The following is a 24,868-nucleotide window of genomic DNA, read 5'->3' as shown; positions in this document are numbered from 1 at the left end:
GCCTTTGTGCTTGCTCTGCCCTCACCCTGGGAAATTCTTCCTCCCAGAGTGCACAGTGACCTCAACTTTCCCTAAAGACCAGCTCAGATGTCATCTCATTTGCAAAGCCTTCCCCAACCACCCACACTCCTCAAGCACAGGCAGGCTCTTTCTAAGTTGCCCCGGCACCTTTATCTCCCCTCATTGAATGAGCTCTTTGAGGGGGGCACAAAAAGGCTGAGTAAGCTGGGTATCCCAGGTTCCTAGCACAAGGCCTGGGAGTAAATGTTTACAGAACAAATACGTTAAAGAAAGACACAGAGAGCATGAACAGCAAACCTCGCACATGGTTTTTCTGAAAATCTGTCCCTTCTTTTCAGAATTGGAGCTGAATCCCAACTCTGTCTTTCCCATTCCCAGTGACCAAGGGGCAGAACAGTTATTCCATTCCTTGTGAGACAGACACATTCATAAACATATTAAATATCACTGCACCCTCAGGCTCAAACAAATTCCCCACCCAAGTCTGTGTAAATAATTCTCGTGGGGGACAGTTCCATTTCCCAAGAACCCAGAAAGAAGAAAAGAATAAACAATGAAGTGGATACCAACAGAGTAAACACAGATGCAAATACATTTTGTCTGTAGGTGCTCAGAACGGATTCTAGAGAAGGAATGGCCAGTACAGATGCTCAGAGAGACACCCTGAGACAACCTAAGGGCAACAGAAAGACACCTGGAGTTTCTGTTTCCTGTATGAATAACACAGTCAGTCTTTGAACATAGCTTCATGAAGAACCCACTGTGTGCCTCCTCCACCTTAGTGAAAACTGAATCAGAGTACCTCTTTGACCCGGAGAGGTAGCCCTGGGCTTTACACATACCAAAAACTCAAGATGTTGATGATTCATTGATCGGCAAGCAAACACAGTTCAAAAGTACAGATTTCAGACTGGAAGAGTCGGTTCAAAAGGTCAAGTCCAACCAAATCATGGTTGAATCCCCTCTTCAATATCCCTGCCAGATGATCATCGAGACACCTTTTATGCAGTTCTTACTGTCTGGAAGGTTACTACCACACCTTCACTTTCAGACCCTACTGACTGTTAGAAAGGTCTTCTCTGCTTACACTGAGGCAGAATGTTTCACCTTGTAACTGCCCCACCAGGTTCACCACCAAGAGTCTCCTGTCAGCTCTTCAGATATGGGAAAACTTGGGATCCTGTCTGCCTAGGACCTTGTCTGTCTTCTGCGCAGACATCTTGGCTTCCTTCACCTGCTTGTCCTCATATGACCTGGTTTCAGTGATGATAATGGTGATATCTACTTTTTTTCCAAAGCTTACTATAAACCATCAATGCCAAGCACCACGTATACATGATTGCAGTTAACTTACACCAAACCCTTGAAGTGGGTAGAATTAACCCCATGATAGAGTTGAGAAAATTGAGACTTATAGCAAAGCAGTTTGGCTATAGGAGCCCTGGAAGGCTATGGTCACATTTGCATTTTAGACAGTTTTCTCTAGAAGCAGTGTAGGGGAAGGATTGGAGGGGAGGCCAGGCTGGGGAGTGGGAAGCTTGTGATGAGGCTGACTGTCCTGTGCCTGCCCCTCCCTTAACTCCTTCTTTCTGCAGGCCAAATGTACTTTGCCTCTCATCCAAGTCATTTTAACGGAGCAGAAAATGTACACATCTGGGGCAGTTTTGCAACTGTGTCTCCCTCATGCTTTCCTGTTGAGTTTTGCAGAGCGTTGGGTTAATGTCAAGCTCCTTTGGCTTAGCCAGCCTCAGCATGTTCAGTGGCAGCAGCAAGACTTATGGTTCATATTACTGCGTGGAATTCTCAATGTACTTTGCAAAACTATTTTAAGGAGACCTGGGTTCTGTGAATTTTTAGAGCAATTGGAGCGTGACTTTTCAACCTCTCTGCTAATGATTGACCACATTTTTTCATGATTTGCCCTTTTTTCCTGTGTTATTTAATTTGAATTTTAAAGTCTCTGCTTTTTAAAAAAATTTTCCCAGAAAAGTAACTTGCTGTGCTGTGAGCTCAGGACCACTGTCTTTATAGGAAGATTCAAGGAAGGAATGTTGATAGTTGGCCAGGAGGGTCTGAACCTCCTGCGAGGCCCATGGTGGGCATTATCCTGAGCTGGGTACTGTCACCCCAAAGCAGGGGCCTCCACCCAGTGCATCCATGTGAACTCCTGATCGTGAAGTCTGATTGAGTCTGGTTGTGGGGTTTTGGGCAAGGGAAGAGAGGGGCAGTAGGGACAGGGAAGGAAGGAAAGAGAGGAGCTGCATGTTGAATACAAGCTCAAAGGCCAGCGAACATCTCCTGGAGTTAGAGAGAATGCCATCTTGTCATGTAGCTGACAGCTTGGAGGGCTACAGGTATATGGGCTTTGGAATCAGACCAGGGGCTAAGTCCTGCCTTTGCCACATCTGTGCTGTCACTTTGGGCAAGGCAGTTCACCTCCCTGAGCTCATATTTCTTATCTGTAAAATGAGGCAATTAATGCACGTCTTCTGAAGGTGTGAGAATCAGGGCAGGAGTTCTTTGCCTTCTCTGTGTATCAGGATCACCTGGGGAACTTAAAAAACATCCCGCTCCCAGGTCCTAACCCCCAAGATCCTGATTCAATTGCTCTGGGGATGGGGCCCGGGCACTGATTTTTTTTCTGAATTCTTGGATTATTGTAATAGCAGACAAGGTTGAGCACCTCCGAGTTGAAAAATTTTAAGGTAACATGCCAGACACATAATTGCTCAACAAGTCATAGATATTATTTTCAGGGAAAATATACAAGGCTCTGAAATGTCTATGTAACCTCTCTGAGGCGCAATAATTTCTTCATCTGAAAAATAACATACCAGTGTGAAAAGAGGACAGTTTTGTTATAGTCTTAGGCCCTGGATCCAAACTCTGGCCTAATGAGTAAGGCTGTTCTTACCAGGCTCATAGTATTGAATTATTTTGCCCAATATTACTCAAGTAATAAATGACAAAGCTATAACAAGAAACCAGGTATTTGGGGTCCTGGTTTAACTGGTAACTTAACTTTAAGTGTGTGGCCTTGCACAAGTTTCTTAATGTCTCCAAGCCTCACTTTCTTTATGGGAATATTAATACAGCTTCATAAGGTTGTTACGAGGATTAAATGAGATAATCCATGTAAAATGCCTGACCTAGTGCCTGATACGTAGTGAGTCTTCAATAAATGATAGTTGCTATTATTTTTATTATTATAGTTATCATTATGAGAGCTCTGATTCCCATGCTGAAAGTAGGGTGCCCAATAAATGTTTATTGAATGAAATTGTAATATATATTTATTCTATTATTGTCTGTCTCTGCCACTAGATCGAAGCTCCACTGGAGAAGAGACTTTATCTGTTTTCTTCACTGTTGTATCCTAGCATCTAGGCTGGAACATGGGAGACCCTAAACAAACACTTGTTGAATGAGTGCATGTCAGAAACACAGACCCTAGAGGAGAGAAAAGCCCCCAAAAGTAAGGAGGGATGGGGCCAGCCCGGTAGCGCAGTGGTTAAGTGTGCACGTTCTACTTCGCCAGCCTGTGGTTCGCCGGTTCAGATCCCAGGTATGGACATGGCACCGCTTGACAAGCCATGCTGTAGGCATTCCACATATAAAAAAGTAGAGGAAGATGGGCACGGATGTGAGCTCAGGGCCAGTCTTCCTCAGCAAAAAGAGGAGGGTTGGCAGATGTTAGCTCAGGGCTAATCTTCCTCAAAAAATAAATAAATAAAATAAAATTAAATTAAATTAAAAAAGTAAGGAGGGAGAGGTATCTCAAGGGCCTTACTCTGTCTCTCTGAGTCTCACCATCCTCTTGTGAATATCTCTCTGTTTCTGGGCCCCCACCATATCTAGCTCTCACAATCTGGCCCAGAAAACAATAAAAGCCCCTTTTGTAGTCTTCCCCTTGGCACCACTAGACAGGTTGACATTTTCAAATGTTTTCCTAAAATAAAGAGAGAACAAAATGGAAATAATTACAGAAAAATGCACACAGCAGAAAAATAGTCAAGTTGACAATCACACAGAGTTGACATACACTAATACCAATAATTACATAATAGCATCAGGAATCTCAGTGATATAGTCCACGGGCCTCCTGGGAAACGAGATGTGATTCCATCTCATCCCACAAGGCTAGACTTCCTTCTAACCCTACTGTTGGTTGAAAGTCATTGACTCCCTAACCCCCTACTCAGCATACTCGCTGTTAGATAACAGGGCAACCTTCCTTCAAGGACCACATGCTGGTTCTCTGGTTACCATCTCTGTTCATCCCAAGCACCCCATGGCTCAGAATGTCTGCCCTTTATGTCTTCATAGGGCCAGAGTGCACCCCACATTCTCATTCACTCTTAAGCTTTTGTTTGATAACTCTGGGCTGCCATTCTGGGTCAGAGACACAAAACGGAATGTTCATTCAGAGGGTTAAGTCATCTCAGAAGCACACAGCAAACAATGAACAACTCTGATTTTCTTAAGAATGTCTCCCAACCACACCACAAATTCAGTACAAAATCAGAGGAAAGGAATGAAAATGGAACTAACAATTATTGACTTCCATGATAGGAACTGTACTGGTTGCTTTACATACTAGTTCCTTTAATCTTTTCAAAACACCCCATGAGGTTGATACTATTATTATCTCCATTTTTCTGATGAGGAAACTAAGACTTAGCGAGGTGACAGAAGTTGTTTATAGTCACATGGAGAAGACCAGACCCTTGGTTTCTTGATCCAAAGTCTGGGTTTCAACAGCTGTTTTGATATAGGCCTTGCCTTACAGTTTCCTGAGGCAACAAGGAGCTGAACTGACTGTGGGGTTTAATCCTCTCTTCCCTTTTCCTAGATGCTTGAAACCCCAACTAGAAATCTGAGAGAACTAGACCTTATGGGAAAGTCCAATATCTGTCATCCCAAGCATGCCTAACTTGAGTGGCTAATGATTCTGTGAATACTAACAATTTGACTGCATTATCTGGGGTTTCTTAAATCATGACCTCCTTACTCCAGAGACCCTAAATTTTTCAGGAACTCTGAGGTTTCTAACTGCTCAAGCAGATTTCTATAGTCTTAGACCCTCTGTTGGTGGCCACGGAGTTGGAACCTGTTGGGAATCACCTGTTAACTGAATGGTCTGGGTGGAGGCTCCTCAGAGCCAGAACAAAAGAGGATCAGAGAGCTCTAGTCAGAGACATCTCTGTAGGACTCCCCACCCCCACCCCCTTCTTACCTGCTATTACTTGGAGTGATAAGAATAAGAATAGGAATAATAGCAGTGAACCTGTGTGGAATGCTTACGTCATGCCAGGCTTTACATACATTTCTCAGTAATCCTCAAAACAATCCTGGGTGGTGGGTACTATTAGTATCAACTCATTTTAAAGTTGAGGAAACCAACACATAGGGGTGTTAGGTAACTTGTTCAAGGTCACACAGGAGTAAATGACAGAGCCGGGATTCAAACTCAGGCTACCTGACTCTAGATCCCCAACAATGGACTTCTACCCCAATTCTGGCTCATTCTGGGTCTGACTCTGGGTCAGTGAGAACCATCTGTGCCCTACTAGCTAGGATGGGGAGATAATGGAGCATCCATCTTCAAAGGGTCATATGTTGCTTCTCTAGGAATGTCTAGACTACCTTGATTGGTCCAGGTGAGACCCTGGCAGGCAATATGCTGAAAAACACCCTGGAGTTCATTGATATTTTCATCCTATGTTGTGGTGGGTGAGAGTGTACTAGATTCAATCCACAGTATAAAGAAGTCTTCTTTTATTTACTCAAAAACAGTTTCTTTATTTAGTAGCATAACAGGGCCACCTATTATGTCAATCAAAAAAAAAGTTCTTGACCTCGTTGTTATATTATGATGAAAAAATGACTCATATATACAATAGTCAACACATTTTCTGTTGATAGTTCTTTTTCACATATTCCTTTAGTGCTGGTGGGGGGTGAATTGGAGTGTAGAATATCAAAACCCCACCTCCTCTTCTTGACTATCAGACACACCTTTATTATCATGTAAAAGTAATGGCAAGAATAGAGGAAAAAGAGATAAGAGATAAGGGACCCATTCTGGAGAGGTAGCATGGCATATAAGAGGCTTTAAGGCAATATGAAAAGTGTAAAGTACACAGGCTTTCAACTCAGATTTGGGTTCAGTTATTGCTCCATCAGTAAGGTAATGTGAGACCTTGGGCAAATATCTGACTCTCAGGTTTTCAACTCTCAAACAGCGTCTTACAAGGTTGTCATGGGGTCTAACAGACTATGCATGTAAAGTGCCTGGCAGGCACAATGCCTCACACACAGTAGGTTCCCAAACCCATCAGTTGTCTTTTTCCTTCTCATCTTCTGAGAGAGTTTCTATTACCTTTTCCTTGCAGAAGGTCACAGGGTAATGACAAGAATGGATCCCCAGGAGCCAGTTATTTTTGGGTGAAGTGTCTTCCCCTCTCTTCCCAAAGACTGGGCACTATTACTGCAGAGATGCCACCCACTATTCCTTCCTGGCCAATGCTGGGGCCATATGCCTTGTTTAAGAAAGCTGAGGCCTTAGTAAGATCTGTACTTTTATCTTATGAAGTTTTGGGACTTAAGCTGAGTTTGGGGTTTTATTGTCTGTTTTTAAAATTGTGTTCAGATTTTGTATATTTAAAACATGCCTTTGGAATTGTGAAACACAGTGTTCTCAATCATAAAAAAAAGATGAATTATGTTATGCTTCTCTGTTCCCATTTCTGGGTTCTTTTTTTGTCTCCTTGTATGAATTTTTCTGTGATGCCCTGCCTTATGTCCTAACTCATCTGGGATACTAGCTCTGAAAATGTGGGAAAGATTCTTAACTTCTGTAAGACTGCCTCACTCGTTCATTCATTCATTTACTAATGACTTATTTGTTGAGGGCTCATTATATGCCTGAACCTTTGCTTAGTACTTAGGATACAATGGAGAAGCAGATAGAGTTTTCTAATCTATAAAATGGGAAACTATACTTATCTTTTAGGATTGTTGAGAGGAGTGAATGAGATAACATAGGTAAAAGAGAAGAGGCAAAGAAAAGGACTAAAAGTTATTGCTCCGTACTCTGTCCCTGGTAATGCTAGCTGCTTCCCATGCAATCCTCATAACAACCTTGGAAAGTAATTGTTGTTATCCTTGTTTTACAGACATATCAACTGAGGTGCAGAGAGGGAAAGTGAGGGCCCAAGTCATGCCCTGATTCAAACCTGGTAGGAAGTACCCACTCTGTTATGTTGCCCCCAGTCATCCCTGGCATACTGCTTGTCACTAGTATGTATGTCCATTCCCATCACCAGCTCCATGCAGAATCTGGGAGGCTGTACTCCTCTTCCTGCTAGCTGATACATCTGATAGCACCAATTGTGGTTTGGATAGAGTAAGGGGTACTTGAAGGGAAAATCCAAATCCTGTCCCCTGCCTCCTTGGGAACAAGACGCAAAGAAAACTCATGCAAGGCAGGAGAGGGGGACATATACATTAAGCTTACAGATTTCAATTTGCTGTTGGAATATGCAAACAGTTATCAATAACTCCAAGTCACCAGGGGAAGGACTCTGTGGTCCTCTGGCAGCCAGACTCATCAGCTTAGGAGTCAGCTGGGAGATAGACTCTTGGCAAGAGGAACATTCTTTTTCCCAAGCCAACTCATCTCTGCTGCTGTGACCTTTAAAGATGAAATGTTCAAAACTCTATCCCTTTGACTCTAGCCACTCCCCAGATGGAGGTAGACCTCAACTGCACAAACAAGGAGGCACATTTTTCCACTTGAGATGCTCCATGTCCAAGGAAGAAGGAGTCCGCCAGGAAATGTTCACTTAGAGCCTGCATACTTTCAAGAGGCTGAAAGCAGAGTAGGAAATGAAACCATGGTGCTTACACTTGGCAAGGGGGCTGCAAAACTGCCCTAAGCTAAACAAGCTGGACCTATGTATCTTTTTCTCTTCCATCTCTTTGTTTGGACAGGTCACAGCAAGAACACGTAACACATTCACCAGCGTAGGAGCCAGATGAGCACTGTCCACATGGTTTTAACTTTTTGAGCAAATCTTTATCTTTGGTATTAAGAAAAGGAAGGACCATGCCAGAGAGCCTTGTTGCCACTGAGAAAACTTGTGAGGGATACCAGAATGAAAAAGACACAAAAGAGGCAAAGCCGAGCTTTGCATGCAAAAAAGGGGAAAAAAAAAAACTTTTCCTTGGCATAGAGAAATTTCATCCTGAAAGTTCTTTTTTTTCTTTTCTCAGCAATGTAATAAACACCTTAAAATAGAGTTATAAAACGGAAACAGATTCTATAGAAGCAGGAAACCAAGAATAGTGACTTGAGAGAACTTATAGCCCAAACCGCTCATTCTAGAAATGATGAAACTGAGGACAGAAGGACAATGATTTGCCCTAAATCAGAGTCTGTCTTTGGCCAAATCAGTCCTGAAACCCAGCTCCTGGTGGGCCTTTGCTCTGCCCTATTGCCATGCTTTCTCTTGATTATAGGGGAAAGCCTTCAGTAAAAGGGGATCTCATGCACGCCCATGGCATTAGCTTATTTAGTCCTAGAGAAACATATAATTCATCTTTTTCAAGGTTTAGCATCAAGAAGAAGCCTCTCCTAGTTGGAAAGGGGTGGTGAGGGGACACCCTATTCTCTCCTCTTGGGTATCACCTTGCCCTTGAAGTCTCTCTCCAATCCTGCTGCCATTTCTGTGCTGCCCACTCTGCACTACCCTCTATTCCCCCACCCCCATCAAGGGATGCTGTTGATTCTCTAGCACTCTGGCCAAAGCATGAACACAGCCCATTTAGGGGGGTTGCCCTAAGCACAGCTGAGGCAGTCTGGACTCTCAAACAGGCTTGACTGAAACAGAGATGAAAGAAGAGGCAGCAGAATGCAGAGTGATCTGAGCTTTGAAATCAGACAGACCTGAGTGCAGACCTCAGCAAGTCACTTGACTTCTCTGAAGTTTGGTTTCCTTATCTATGGGATAGGGAGACTTACCTCCCGGGTATTTGATACAATTAAATGAGAGAGCTTACAGACGGCGTGTAGCCCAGATCTTTGCACACACTGAGCACTGGTGAACACAAAGCGTAAAGAAAGATCTAATTTAGAAAGGTTTATATTCAATCACTCAAAAAATATTTCCTGGGCCGCCTTCTCTGGCCAGATCCTGTGCTGAGTATTGAGACAGAGACAAACAAGAAATGGTCCTTACCCTGCAGGAAATAATGTTTTCATGGGTGTCATGGGTTGAATTGTGTGCCACCAAAAGCTATGTCGAAGTCCTAACCCCTGGTATCTGTGAATGCGACCTTATTTGGAAATAGGGTCTGTAGATGTAATTAAGTTAGGATGAGGTCATTAGGGTGGGCCCTAATCCAATATGACTGATGTCCTTATAAGAAGAGAAAAATGTCCTGTGAAGATGGAAACACATAGGGATAATGCCATGTAACTACAGAGGCAGAAACTGGAGTGATGCAGCTGTAAGCTAAGGAACATGAAAGGATCCATGACCACCACCAGAAACTAGGAGGAAGCAAAAGAAGGATTCTACCCAGAGCCTCAGAGGGACCATGGCTCTGCTGACTCCTTGATTTTGAACTTTTAGCCTCAAGAAAAGGGAAAGAACAAATTTGGTTGTTGTAAGCCCCCCAGTTTGTGATAGTTTGCTTTGGCAGCCCCAGGACACTAATACAATTGGGGAGACATGCAAGGGAGCAAATGCAATAATTACAACAGAAGAAGTGGAGTAATATTTATCGAGTTCCCTGAACTGAGGCTGTTTCACTTATTCAATTATGTAATCTTGCTTAAGCCAGGAAGGCTTCTTGTGAGGCTCAGTGCTAACGGAGGTATGCGTAAGTGAAGGTAAGTTTGTCTCGGAAACGGACAGCCTGTGTCTGCCTAGGGAAGCCAGGGAAGGCTTCTCAGAGAGGATAGTTGGAGCTGACACCTGAAGGACGGCTAGAAGCTCAGCAGGTATGGGAGGGTAGGGAGGGGAGACACAATCCGGCTAGAGAGCCCAGTGTGTGCAGAAGCAGAGAAGTATGAACCAGTTTTGGAATTTTCAGGAAACTCAAACATTAAAGCACTGCTGGAGCACAGTGCTGATATTTATCTGCCTTCTAGACTCTCTTTTCCACCTGATATCCCACAGGCACCTCCTACTCAAAATGTCCCAAACTGAACTAGACCCTTCTTTCTGCTGCCACCCATGCCTCATCCAACCTTCTCCTCCTGCCTTCCCTGATCTGGTGAATGGCCCACCACACACCCAGCCAGCCTAGCTAGAGTTCTCAGAGTGCTTGAATACTCAACTCTTGAAAACTGACTCCTTTTCATCTCTGATTTACACAGTCATCTCTGGTTATGATGGCTTCTCACTTGGCACAAGCTCCCAACTCTCCAGCTGTGTCTCTCAGCCATATTCCTTCCAGCCAAGCCTCTCTGCCAGATAATTAATGATCTGTAAACAAATGCTTAATTGCACCAGGGGAGTACATATTTAAAGAAACTTTGTAATAAAGCAAAGGATCCTTTTTGTAACATGAAGAGCATTTCTCTCATAAACTCTTCCCCACCCTCAATTTATCATTTAGTTGGGATTTTCGTTTCACATATTCAATCTAAAACTCTCATACAGCAGGATCCCCAAAACAAAAGAACAGAAACCTGCCCAAGGGACAGAGGGTATTATTGTGAGGTGCAGCCATGTCAAGTGCTTCCCGAGACACTCTTTTCTTTCTAAGTCCAGCCTCTTTGGCCCTTAGATTCAAGACGTGGGCACTTGCTAGGAGAAAGGAAATTTTGGCTCCTGGCAAGAAGGCGAAGGAAATGTGGATTTATTAAGAATCTAATACATGCCTGGCTCTTTTATGTTCTCTCCTTTTCCTTCTCACAATAACCCCATGAACTGTTACCCACTATATAAATAAGAAAGATAAACACCTTGCCAAGCTAGTGGCAGCTTGTAAGGGGGAATGACTGATATTGAAAGGGTGCTGGAATTAAATATAGTGAGATTATTGTCTCTAAGCACACTCTTTCAAGCTGCTTCAGTTGTCTAGTCAGCCATATTGCTTGTTCACAGTGGATCTGAAGTTCTTAGTCAGAGAGTGTGCCTGGGGCCCAGCCATGCTGACTCCTCAAGAGAGGGGGCACCCTGGGCTTGGTGGGCAAGAAGCCGCAGTGGAAACTTTTCTGTGTGCTGCTGCCCTGGGGCTTTGCCCTCATGCTGGGAGTCAGTGTTAGGTGCTGCCCTGGGAGGGGCCAATCCAGCCACATAGGCCTTTCAGAGAGGAAGCACCTTGGCTCAGAATTGAAATTGGGCCTCCTCTAGGGAGTTTGAAAAGGTGGTTTTTGTGCAGTTCTTAATGGCCCAGATGTTCCAGAAAGAGGAAGCACAGCAACATTTTTAGAATAGTTAGTGGGGTGCAACAGAACCCAGAGACTGTCCCCACAGAAACTCTCCCCGTGCTCACTTGTTTCAGAAAACACTCGGTGTTCACAGACCACCTGCCCCGGGCCAGGCCTGTGCTCTGTCTGGGTCTTCAACCTCTCCCTCTCAGAGGGCCCCTTCCTATGTGTGCTTACACATGCTCAGTCTTTCCCAGCCTCAAAACACAACAGCCACCTCAAAACCCTCTCTCATCTCTGCCTCGCCTTTGGTTACTTCCTCTTCTCCTCCTCTTCACAAGGAAAGCTTTTTGAAACAAAGTGCAGTCTACACTTATTATCAGCACTCATTCATCTCCCATTCACTCCTCAGCCCCATTGTGGTCTGACCTTTGCCTCGACGGAACCTGTTCTCCAAGGCTACCAATGACCTGCTGAATTCAAGGGCACGTTCCTTCCTTTGGTCTCAGCAGCATTCACGCTGTTGACCGTGCCTTCTTCCAGCAACGTTGTCTCCCTTTGATTTCAGTAGTCTCCATTTCCTTCCTACTTCCCAGTAATCCTCAGTCTCCATGGCAGGCTCCTCTTGTTTGGCCCACATTTTAGAGGTCACTATTCCTTAGAATTTCACCCTAGAATTGTGGCCTTCTTATTCTGTGAACTCATACACTTACTGCAGACTTCTTTCTTGAGCTCCCGACACATATGCATCCAGGTGCTTACTAGACATCTGGATTTTGAGGTCTAAATGACATCTCAAATATTCTAAACCCATCTGTTCAAAGCTTTCTCCCCAAGCCTGTTTCTTCTCAAATATCCCCTATTTTAGTAAAGAGCACCACCATTCACCAGTGATCAGGGTACAAATCTGTGCGTCCTTCTTGACTCCTCCTGTCCTCTCACCTCTCAGTCATCAAATCCTATTGATTCTGCCCCCATAAATATCTCTCAGATCTACCCATGTCCCTTCTTAGCCACTATATTCTACTTTGTTATTTCTCTGCTCTCAATCTTAACCCTCCCCAATGCATTCTCCAAACCAGAGTGATCTTCCTCAAGTGCAAATATGATCATAGTACTCCGTGAATAAGACTTTCCAAAGGCTTCTCACCTATCTTCAGATAGAGCCCCACATGGTTTAAATTCCATAGTCTATCCTCTACCAGCTCGCTGGGCTCAGCTTACACTATATATTCCTTCATTCTCTGCTTCAGCCAAACTAGTTGCTGCTTGGTTCTCCTCCTCTACCTTTTAACTTTTTATTTTGAGATAATTGTAGATTCACATACAGTTGTAAGAAATAATCCAGAGAGATATTATGTGCTCTTCATCCAGTTTCCCCCAATGGTAACATCTTGTATATTATAGTACAATATCACACCCAGAAAATTGACATTAACAGAATCCTTGACCTTATATTTCACCAGTTTTACATGCACTCATTGTGTGTACGTGTGTATATTTAGTTCTGTGCAATTTTATCATTTGTGTAGATTCATGTGACCACCACTACAGTTAAGATATAGAACAGTCCCATCAGAAGGATAAAACTGGCCTTCTCGTGGTTCTTTCAATAGGCCAACTCTCTTTTATTTTCAGGTCTTCACATAAGCTGTTCCCCCTACTTGTAGCATGGTCCCACAGTATCCTTCATTTGGCTAATTACTATTTATCTTTCAGGCCTCAACTTAAACATCAGTTCCTCAAAAAGACTCCCTCAGATCCTACACTTCGTTAAGACCCTCGCTCTCTGTTCCATTAGCATCCTATGCTCGTTATCTCCCATCATAGCACCTATTTTCTCCTCCTTTGAGAGATGATAACCTGCATGAAGGCAGACATCATGTGGGGCTTGTTCACTTCTATACCTCCAACACCTAGCACAGTACCTGCAACAACGGAATTCCTCAATTAAAATGGGAAGGGATAAAGAATTCATGAAAACTGATGAGTCAGGTGGAGGTCCCTCCCTTAAGGAGCTCCCAGTCATGAAACAGGCCACTCTAATATGTGAATTAGTGCTGTCCTGGAGGGAGGCACTGGAGGTTGTAGGGATTCAGAATATCCATTTTCCTTTCAGCTTCCAGATTAAAGAGTTTGGCACAGCCAGGACCAGAAGAGTCCTCGAGTACTTGTGCCCAGACCCTTTAACACAGTTTGCTAGGTCAGTTAAGTGGAGCAGGCACTGTGGTGATGAGCCCAAAGGCCTGATTTCAAACAGTTCAGTTGGACAGTTTTCTCAGCTTTGTAATATAACATAGACTGAGCAGCAGTCTTGGTCACAGACTGGTCCTGAAGTTGGCCACATGATGAGCCCTGATCTTGGCACGATCCTCACACTATCCAACCATGGGATAAATATAGCATCTTCCACAAGAATAAGTAAAATAATGGCAAACTTTCAGGGCAACCCACTCTGACACAAGGAAGGCAGAACCAAACCATATGTCTCCTAGGGGGTCAATGACATAAACATCCATTTCATTCCCTAAGAAGAGAAATAGAATTATTGAGTCTTGAAGAGTTATAGCTGCAAGGCCCTTAAAGGCATTATGCCCCCTTACCTCACCTTTTAGCGCAGAGAATGGAAATTCAACTCATTGTATATAGGAGTACAAATGTTAACATTTCATATCTAGCTTTAGATGCAAAAGCTCTTGTTCTCATTTCTGAATCTTCTCTAATTAATTTAACCAAAGCATAACTGACCTTTGACTCAGGAACATCAAACTAACAATTTCTCCCATCCTCTAGCTGGCCCTCTCTAATATAATCTCCCTCACCAGCCAGAGTGATCTACTTAAAGCACAAAGCTGGCCAGGTTACTCTCCTGCTTAAAACCCTTCAGTGGCTTCCCACCACCTTCCAGATAGAGGCCAGGTTCCTTAGTCTCCAGATTCAGAAAAGCCCTGCCTCCTCTCAAGCTTTATCCTTTGCCTCTTCTCCTGGCCCCCTTGACTGAGCACACCAGGCTGCCTTAGGCTTATGTTGAAGCTATGCCCATTCCCAGAATGGATTTCTTACCCATCTTTGCCTGGTTAACTCTTTCTTAACCTTTGAGATCCACCTTAGCCATTATCTCTTCAAGGGAGCCCTCCCAGGACTCTTAGGTTGGGTTACTGCCCCCTCATCCTGTCCTATCCCTATGCCTCCCCGCATCATACCACTTAGAACCTTCAGTTGGAATGTCTTATTTATGTGTCAGCATCTCCAGCAGTCTGGGCTTCTGGAATACAGGAACTACATCTTAACCGTTCCTCTCCTCTCAGTGTCCACCAGAGGATCTGGCACATTGGGAGCTCTTGGTGAATTTTGATGGAAAAGGAAAGCAATTCCATGATTAACATTCCCTGAGAGTTAACTATGTCTGCTAGGCAGCGAGGTGCTTCCCATGTATTATATCACTTCATTCTCCTAATAGCGCTGGGACTACTCAGCACTCAACAAAAACCTCCCCACCTTCAACTGGACTTGAATCTTAGTTTTCTTACCTTCTAGGCCCTGTCCCTAGCCCCATCTTCCAATCCTACCCATGGCCTCTGGACTCATGTCCACTTTCTCACCTCACACCTAGACTTGCCTCTCTACTTGGCTCCTTCAGGTGGGATCCAGGGTCAGACTCTTTGCCTGTCTTTCTGTTTCACTTCCTTCTCAAACACTGACTCTCACTCTCAGCATCAAGATCTGCAGTTGGCAAACCTAATCTGTTCCACCCAGGAGGACAACCAAGGTTCCAGATTCTTAGTCCCCATCCAGCATTCCAGATCCATAATTATCTGAGAGGGAAGAGTAGATGAAAGTGGGCTTGATTACGCCACTGTTCCAAGGATGACAAGGAAGCCCAGTCAAGTTAGGTAACCTGCCCAAGGTCACATGGCCTGGCTTCTGCCCAATGCCAAGACCCAGACATAGTATCTCCTCTTGTGTGGAAGGCACACTCCCTCTTCCTTCAAACAGATCCCTCCTGGAGCCCTTTGAAGGCCCACCTACTTTCCATTCCACACCTTGGTTATGAACTGCCCAGGGGCTGTTCCTTAGCACCGTTCCCCAGCCTGGCACAGAGAAGAGCCTTGGGAAAGGCACAGTAAAGGAATGGATGAGCGTCCAGCTCAAGCTGTCACCAATTGCCCTCTGGCTACAGTAGATGTTCTGCCCTTCCACTGCTTCTGTTTCCAAAGGTACCTGGACTCCTCCTTTGCTTTTGGTTTGGCACCAAAGGAGCAAAGCTATCAAACGCATTTTCTTGTCAATTTTTCTTTGTAATTGATACTAAATCTCTCTGTAAAGAAACACACACCCTCTACATCTTGAGGAAAGCTAGTTTTAAATAAATGGTTTAAATAAAGGAATTGTGACATCTTGGGAAAGTATCAATCTCTACCTTATCCCTTCTGTCCTGAGAACACCAAGCTTTCAGGTGAAATTTTCTGAGGCTGAGAAAAGAGAAAGTGCTTTGGAGTTAAATGAAATTGGGTTAAAATCCTAGCTCTGCCTCCCAGGAGCAGTGGACTTTGGGAAAGAAACCTGAGAGTCATCCTATGCTCTACTCTTTTCCTTATTCACTTCAGCCAATCTCTCAACAAGTCCTGCAGGTTTCACCTTCTAAATGGTTCTTCTCCAATCTCTGCATCACTTGTGAGCTAGTCTGGTGATTAAGCACCCAGGCTCTGGAGTGAGACTGGACATGAATCCCAGTTTTCTTACTATGTCATCCTGGGTAATCTAATTAACCTCCCAACATCTCAGTTTCCTCATCTGTAAAATAGGGATTAAAAATCTTGGGTTTTAACAAGATCCAATGAAATAATCCTTATAAAGTGCTGGCATAATTCCTGGCCCATAGTAGAAGCTCATAAACATTAGCTCTTCTTATCATCTCTTACCACCTTCTTTGTTCAGGCTATTATCTTCTGCAAGTCCACACTTCCCGCTGTCCTCTCTCTCCCCCCACCCCAACTCCTGATCATTTTTGTAAGGTTTCCTGCCTGGTTTCTCTCCTCTAGTCCCCCTTCTTCAATCCATTCTCTCTGCCTTTGCCAGAGTATTCTCTCTAAAAGGCAGATCTGATCACATGATTTTCCGATGAGAAACCCTATAACGGTGCTCCATTGTCTGTAGGATACAGCCTGAGCTCCCTGGCTTTGCAGACAAGGCCTTCCATTATGGAGTCCCTGCCTACCTCCCAACAACCCTGAGAGGGAAGTTTTGCCTCCATTTTACTGCCTCAGAGTGGTTAAGTCAACGTCCCAAGGTCCTATAGTTATTCACTAGTCAAGCTGGGATTGACTTCTGAGCCCACAACCTATGTTCTGTCCCACATTGCCTCTTCCCTCCCTGACCATCCGTGAACATCTGATGAGCAGGAAAGGAAGAATACATCAGGTGAGAAAAAGGAGCTGTCATGGAGACATCACGGTGGGCCCCCTGGCTGGGGAAGGCTTTCCGGAGGGCCTGCGGCTCTAGGATCCTGAAGGGACAGGGCAGCAAGGATGATTCTGGAGAAAATGCTGATGCTGTGATTTCAGAATTGTCCGGTGAGATGAAGGGAGAGTCAAGTCTGAGTGGAAACATGTGCTTCAGATGCTGTTCTCTTCTTCCCCAATACCAGCAGAACCCCAGGAAGCCCTGAGGTTTGGTTCTAGTTTCAGTCACTGTTGGTGGGGTTGGGGGCACCAAATTAAGTTTTCGGGCTTGCTGTGTCCTCGCTTTTATCCAGAGATTAATGAACTCTAGGGTGGGTGGGGAGAGAGAAGAGGTCCTCCCTCTTGAGTTCCTTCCTTGCACTAATGCTACCCAAATATCCACTGTTCACTCAGCAAACCTTCCCAGACACCTGCTGGGCACCAGGCCTCGTGTTAGAGCTACAGAAAGCAATCAGAGGGGGTTCTTGGCCTTAAAGCACTCATGACTTAGTGGGGAGGATGCCCCACATACAATGACAATACCATGTGAAAAGTGCTCTGGGGTTGGGCTGGGGAGAGCTCAGGGAAGTCTTCTCAAAGATGGTACCCAAGCAAGCTTCTGAGCAAGCATTTTCCTTCAAAATGATTACTTGGGTTCATTTCAAAAGGCAAATTTGGGTTATTGCTTTTTGTGATCCTGACTGTAGAAGAATATGTTCCTGCCTGGTGTTGTGGATCCTTGAGAGCATGCAGGGTGGAAGAGCAGTGTGGAAGAGTCCCTGGTTTGGGGGGCCTAAAATATCGTTCCACACCCTCATTGGAATTTCCTCAACTGTAGACCAGGGATAATACGTTTCATAGCTGAAGTGCCTGGCAGAGAGTCTGCAGGTTGCAAGAAAGGAGGAACACACTCTCTAGGGCTATATTAGGGGCCCAGTGAGGTAGTACAAAAGGACAGTGGCCTGGGGTGCAGGTAACTCTGCCACTGACCACGTATGTGACTCTGAACAAGTCACTTAATCACATCGAGCCTCAGTTGCCTCCTTTATCCAGCGGGGACAATATTACCTTGCCTGGCCACTAAATGGTAGTCTTCTTGGTCCCAGGTCTCCCATTTCTCTGCTGTATGACCCCTGCTTACAGTCTACTCCCCCATCTGTGAACAAGACAGGATGGTGAGGCTCTGTGCAGAGAAAGAACGAGAGAATATTCTCTAAGGGCTGTTTAACTTTGACATCCCATGCATAAAACAACAGCCAGATTGGACTGTTGCTTAATTCTATCCAAACTGCCAGATAGGCATTTGAATAAGTAATCTAATATATACATTTTTATTCTATTCAATATTCAGGTCGTCTCCTGGCTGGAATGAGTATTCAGAATGATGATTGCTTAGAAACATACCATTCCAAATACGAATGAGAATATTTTTGCAATATTCAGTTCAACAAGGATCAGGAGGTATGAGATTAGGTTCTGCAAATAATCACATCTTTCACATCTTGGACGCCTATATGCATTCTTACTACACGCCTTTCTTCATAACCTTGGAAATGCAGATCCCTGCACTCTCACAAGCCTGAGCATACCTCCTGTGCAAAGTCAGTTCCCACGTGAAGATGGTAAAGCAGGCAAAAAGGTGTGACCTCTCAGCTGGTGTTTGAGCCCTGCTACGACCTCCTCCCATCCAATAAGTTGTGGTCTGATCTCCTTGCACTCCAGCAGGGACAGAGTCCATTACTTCTCAAAGCGGCCGATCTCACTGGTAGATAGCTTCGACTTGGGGAAATAGCCTCTTGCATTGAGCAATCTCCCTACTTCTGGTGTTCCTACATTTGTCCTTGTTTTGCATTCTGTTCTTCTGCCTTAAAACATCCCTGCAGGGATTGAAGGCAATGACCCTACTATCCCTTTCACCAAGTCAGCCCTTTCCCTGAGCTGAATCCCCACTTCCTCCAACCAGACACCTGTTCTTCCTTTGTTCCAGCACAGGGCTCTGGAGGGATCCTGGTGAATTCCTTTTTCTCTGGCTCCTATGCCATTCAGTAAGAGAAAATGGAGCTTTTAAGGTAACAGGGGCAAAGCAGCTGATTCTGAGGAATCTGAGGCTTTTCCGGAAGCAGGAAACACCACTGGAGAAGGAAGACCTTTGGATTACAGCAGGAGAAACAGAGAGGGTTACCCTACAAACTGTTCCCGACCAGCACTGCACCCACCTCAGAAAGGCTGTGTGTACGTGTGTGTGTGCGCATATGTGTGTCTAAGTATGACTGCTTATTAGTGAGCACTGACTCTCATATACTCAACAGTGCCTTGGTAACGTTAGTATAGAATCAGTTCTTCACTTGGCCAATAATCACATGTCTTTAAGACTCATTCAGATGTCTCCTCCTCCAGGAAGCATTCCCTGACATCCCTTCTTTACCTTCACCAACCCTGCACCCCCAGGAGGCTTTCTGGACTTTCCTCTATATTGTCTAGTTCCTTGCCTGTCTGCCTCCTTAGATGATGGCACCTTCTTGAGGTCCATGACTGTGTCTGATTCATCTCTGTCCCCATGTGCCCGGCACAGCATGGGTGCTTCATACATACTGGCTGAGTGAATGTATTTGAGGAAGAGCTGTCTGAGACCTATTCCTGGTCTGTTCCCCTGCCTCAGCTGCCCTGTTTCTCCTTCCTTACTTATAAGAGGCTAAGGTGATGTAGATTAAGCAGAGCATAGCTCCCACAAGATGGGGACTTCTGTAGGAGGATCCCTCGGATGAGCCTTGGTGTCCATGCTTCTCAACCTGCATGAACCTCCCTGCAAGAGGTGGAAGTGGGGATGGCTGGCGCTGTTTCTCCATCCTCTGTCTGCCTTGAACTGACTGTTTTAGCCATGATCTGCTGTCCTCCCCTGCCTGGCCCCTCTGGAACAACCATTCCTCCAGAACTGACACTCACATTTTCCTTCTTTCTGTCCAAGTCACGGCTCTTGGATGCTCCCTATGCAGATGTGCAGGAATCTTGCACACATCTGCATATCAGAGGGGCAGGGAAAGTTGCTTGGCGAAAGGCCCTGGCTCAGCAGGAGTCCTCTGTTGGCAAGCCTCAGTTGTGAGAGGATCTCTCCTTGACTGTTCCTGGCCAAGGAACTCAGCCAGAGACTGAGCTGGTCAGGCCTGGGCTTTGTCCTTCCCGGGGAAGGTTGCTATACAGGGCATTTCTAGCGTAGAGGAGACTGCAACGTCAAGACTGCAAAACCAGTGGGCAAGTCTTGATGCAGAGAACTGGTGTCTCAGGCAGAGGTACAATGGGAAGAGAAAGAAAATGCACTCGTTTATCTCTTCATCTAATAAGAGCACCCCAACAATCCCATGTATAGAGGGTCTGCTCTGTGCTCATTAACCATAAGGACCTGCTTCACATCTGAGATCTGCTGCTTTCAAGATCTGAGATCTTGGGTAAGGCCTTTAACCTATTCTGGTACCTATTTCCACAGCTGTAAATGGAATGATAATTGTACCTGCTGCATAGGCTCAGGGGAGGATTAAATGAGATAAGCCTGATAAAGCAGAGCCTGTGATAAGCATTTAGTAAATAGTTTCTCTCGAGCACTTTGTTTACCATACATTTACTATGTGTCAGGCATCATTCTGGGTGCCTTATATATATTGTCAAGTGTATTTCCCACAATAAACCTCCAAGACAGGTATTATTACCCCTGATTTGCAGTCACCTAAACTGAGGCCCAGAGATGTTAAGATACTTCCAAAAGCCACACAGCACATAAAGGGGCTGTCAGATTGAACTTCCAGGGCCATCGAAAGCTAGAAGCAAATATCATTCATGAGCCAGGGCCAGAGTTGGAGAGTCCCAAAGCAAAGGAGGCCCGAGCCTGTGGGTGGACCAGAGCAGAGGACAGAATCAGACTCTTGTCCAGAGTGGTTGAGGTCAAAGCGGGGTATGAGATCTAATGGGTGAAGCATGAAAGGAAAGGGAGAGTGACAATCAGAAAAGGCAAGAAACAAAGCACAGCTCCCAGGGAGAAGAAGCCCTGGCCAGTGAGTCAGGACGAAGGGTGAGACCGGAGTGAGTAGCCAGGACTGGCCGGCCATGGTCAGGCCCTTTCTCTCTCTGGGCAGATAGGCGTGGTAACAGGACCAGATCACAGGGCTAAGGTGAGGACTAATGAAGGGCTGCGCAGAAAGCTCTCTTCATACTATTTGGAGCACAGCAAGTGATCAATAAATGCCTCTAGAGAAAAAATATCCAGGCTAATGTTTAGATAATAAATTTCAGGAAGAATAACAGGGGTTGTTATATTCACCCTTTAGAGTGGGGGTCCCAGCTTCAGCCTCGACATGAAGGACTGCTGGGCAGACTCCTTGCAGGGGTTTGATCACATGAAGACCCCTGGATGCCCCAATTGGCACATACACCATCCCTACTTTAGAGAAAGAGAGTGATAGTGGGGCGTCTGATCCTGAGGTTAGTTTCCTGGCTCAGCGCTATGGACCCATGTCTGAGCCCAGGGAGAGAGGAGCTGCAGGGAAAGCTACTTCCAAAAGGGCCACAGACAAAGCTATGAATGTAGAGTAGGGAAATGAACATTTCCCCCATTTCTAGACTGAAAAGACTGTGGCTTTGGCTGCTGTAGTATTTCTTGTCCCAGCAGCTTGACATTATAAGCAGGAAACATGCTTGGTCGGGTCACAGATGTTTCCCGGTGGGCACTGGGAACCCTGACTCGGGGGAGCCCTCTCACTTGCAGGAAGCAGGAAGCAGGGAACTTCATGGGAGGGGCTGAGCAGGAGAGAAAGAACACGGTAGATGGCACATGGAAGAAGAGAGCATCCTTCGTGAGCTTGCCTGTGATGCCACTTGGAGACTCCAGAAATAACTGGGCAAGATTTTGAGGGAGGCTGGAGTCCAGCATTAGCAGGTAGGGGTGTGTGCCAGCAAGTAGCAGGTGATTACTGTAAATAGGACCCCACGTGGGCCCATAGGCTGGTGTGGTCTGAGGAAACATCGGTTATACACTCTCTGCTTATACCCCAAATCACTCCCAGGGGTCTGAGGTCATGTCTAAAGATAGCTCGCCTATACCTCATTTATGTACGTCCTGCCTTACCTCTGCCATCCTGTTGGTTAGTAAGTCCTCTCATTTCATCCTTGCAAATATTTCCCAAATTCTCTTCCTCCCTATTTCTCCAGCTCTATTCTGGGTACATGAGGAATAGGGTCCACTTTTCAGTGATTGAGGGTGGTAGCAATTACTTAATTATTGTGTTAAATGCAGGAAATATAAGAAGCAATAGAACACAGAATTTTCCCAGAAGAATTTACAATTTTATTTCACCCATTCACCTGAAGATTCCTCAAAACTGTCAAAAAAGGAATGAATTCACTCACTCACTCACTCATTCATTCAACCAATGAACACACAAACATTGTCCCAGCACTCTGCTATGCTTGATGCTAGTCCCTGGGGGCACATGGCCCCTGTGCTGGAGGTGCTTGTGGTCTAGGGAGACAAGTACACACTAGAGAGCTGTGCGCTGCGTTGCACTGTCAAGGGCCAAGCTGAAAGGACAATGCAGATCATTCCTGTGCAAACACACTCCCAAGGGCCATTTGACAGATAATTTCTTTTCCTTCTTCTCTTCCCTGGAAGATGTACCTGGCTGATGTGGGTGAGAGAGAAGGCCCTCTCTTCACAATCTCCCTGGGCAGGCGCTGTGGAGTAAGAAAAGGAGACAGCCTTGCAGCTAGACAGCCTTGGGTTTCAATTCCAGTTCTGGCATTTGCTTATTGTCTGACTTTAGTCAAGTCACTTCACCTCTCTGGGCTTCAATTTTTTGATATGTGAAAAGGAGATAATGTATCTAAAGTGAACAGAATAAGTCGTGGGCATATAATAGGTACGTAGTAAATGGAAGCCATTTTTATTTCATCCCAAATTTCAGATTTGCAAAATTTGTTAGTGTTCAACAAATAAATGAACTTTACTGTGACAAGCCACTGAGCTTTATCTCTTCCAACAGCCTAGCCCAGCCTGTATTGACTAACACAAAGGGCCACGATATGGCCTTCTTGTGGTCACCCATCTGAGGCATCCAGTTCAGATCTGCTTGCTCAGTTCGTTTATTTGTGTCTCTTTTAAAGTCCAAGTCTCTAATTTGACCTTTGGAGGATGCTAGCTGGTAAAAGGCCAAGGTTTTCCCACATGCTGATTGTCTGCTGCGCTTGGGTTCAGTCCCTACATACGGGGTGGGACAACAAGACTTGTAACTGATCCTGCAAGGAGGCCTCTCTGTCTCTGCCTTCTCTCCACCCCCAGCTCTCTGGAACGCATCAAGAATAAATAAGAGCACATGTGGCAGGAGCATTCCTCTCTCTGGCTGTGTCCCAACAGATGGGACCTAATAGGTGACTCTCCAGAGCCCTGATCATGAGCAGATTGGGGGAGGGTCATGGGGGGTGGATGCTAGATGGAGAGTAGCCCAAGTTCTACAGGTCAAACCTATCTGTGCCACTGAGTCCCAGAGCTGGGAGGGACTTCTAAGACCATTCAACACTGGCACATCATTTTCCGGGACAGGTTGGGGAAGAGAGTTGTTCACAGCCACACAGCCTTCGGGTGATAAAGCCAGGACTTCAGATTCAGGTCTCCTGAATTTCAGTCTGGTGCCTTGTCTATGTTCCTGAGCAGCTCTGTTCAAGCATCTGCAGTGAATTCTTATTTCTAACTCTACCAAATTCAAATGTTCTGGTCTGGCATTCAGTGTCTAAGAGATTGGATTCTCACTCTACCTTCCCAGCTTTATTTCATATTCAAGGTACAGCTTGGACTGGTACTTCCTGCTCGTAAAAATTTGATCCAAATTTTCCCTTCGTTTTTCTTTTAAATCCCTTTCTTCTCTAGTTTCTCTTCTGGGACCCCTGGTTTCTAGTTAAGTGTGTCTTTTTGACTCTGTCCTGTCCTGACCACTCTGGTCTCTGGCTGAGGTTCAGCCTTCTCCATTAGAGTGCCATCTGGGGGCTTATCTGGGAAGGGCACATTATGCTGTCAGATGAGGCAGTTGGGGTGTGGGTGGGATCTGATGTCAGAGCCTCCTACTAAAGGGGTGGCCCAGTAGTGTTGAGGGCATGGCTATCTCTGATCACAGCCCAAGAGGCAGGTGCCAAGAGAGTCTGAGATGAAAGATAAGGAGCCTTTCAGCAAGGGCTTACACAGGGGTTGGGTAACTGGGAGATAACTTGGAAACTCAGGCAGAAAGGTAAACTCAAGAAGGGCTTCTAGAAGCCAGGGCAGCATGGCCAAGGAAAATGATGGGAGGCCATCCCCTGAAGCTGAGTCAGATAGTAAGTGTGGGTCCTCCTGTGTGGCTGGGACCTTATGGGTGAGGAATTGCCTTTGGGGGCACATCAAAATGGACAGAAGTTCCCAGAGGAGGACAAGAGGGGCATTTCCCAAGACTGAGTTTTCCACAGAGGAAGATACACAGCTAGAGTCAGGAATGGGAATGCATGTGATGCCACGGGGGGAGGTTGGGTGTGATTTTAGAATGAATAGCAATTTTGGAGGCTATGGGTCATGAAGAACAGAGGAGGAGGAAAGTTAGGAGGTTTATCTTAATTCACAGGAAGAACTCTGGATCAGACATTTCTTTTCTTTTGTCCTCCCTCCTGGATAACACTATGCAATATGCTGGACTGGACAAATTCATAATTTCTTAATTTATTCATTCATCAAACACTCCCTAGAGCCTGCTGTGTGCCAGATCTTGGGCTGGGAAACAAAGATGAATCATGCATATCCCCTGCCTTTAAGGATTTAATCTCTTGGGGAGAAACATTCATGTAAACTCAAAAGTACTATGGAGTGGTAAGTGCTGCCAGCGATGGACGCCAAGGGGCAGTGGAAGCAGAGACGAGGCACTTAACCCAGCCTAGAGGCAGAGCGGGAGTCAGGGGAGGAAGGACTGCAGCAGGAAAAGTTTCCAGAAGAAGGTAATGTCTGCAGAGGGAGAAAAGG

General features: G+C 45.3%; 1 protein-coding gene across 5 annotated transcripts in view; it reads right to left on the bottom strand.

The window, feature by feature from the left end:
* Nucleotides 1–24,868, bottom strand: part of AGBL4 (AGBL carboxypeptidase 4) — a 1,226,144-nt gene that overhangs the window by 253,588 nt on the left and 947,688 nt on the right. The window lies entirely within an intron of this gene.

This window comes from Equus przewalskii, chromosome 2, assembly GCF_037783145.1.
Source record: "Equus przewalskii isolate Varuska chromosome 2, EquPr2, whole genome shotgun sequence".
NCBI lineage: Eukaryota > Metazoa > Chordata > Mammalia > Perissodactyla > Equidae > Equus > Equus przewalskii.
The sequence above is the reverse complement of the archived record's forward strand: the minus strand, read 5'-3'. Positions and strand labels throughout refer to the sequence as shown.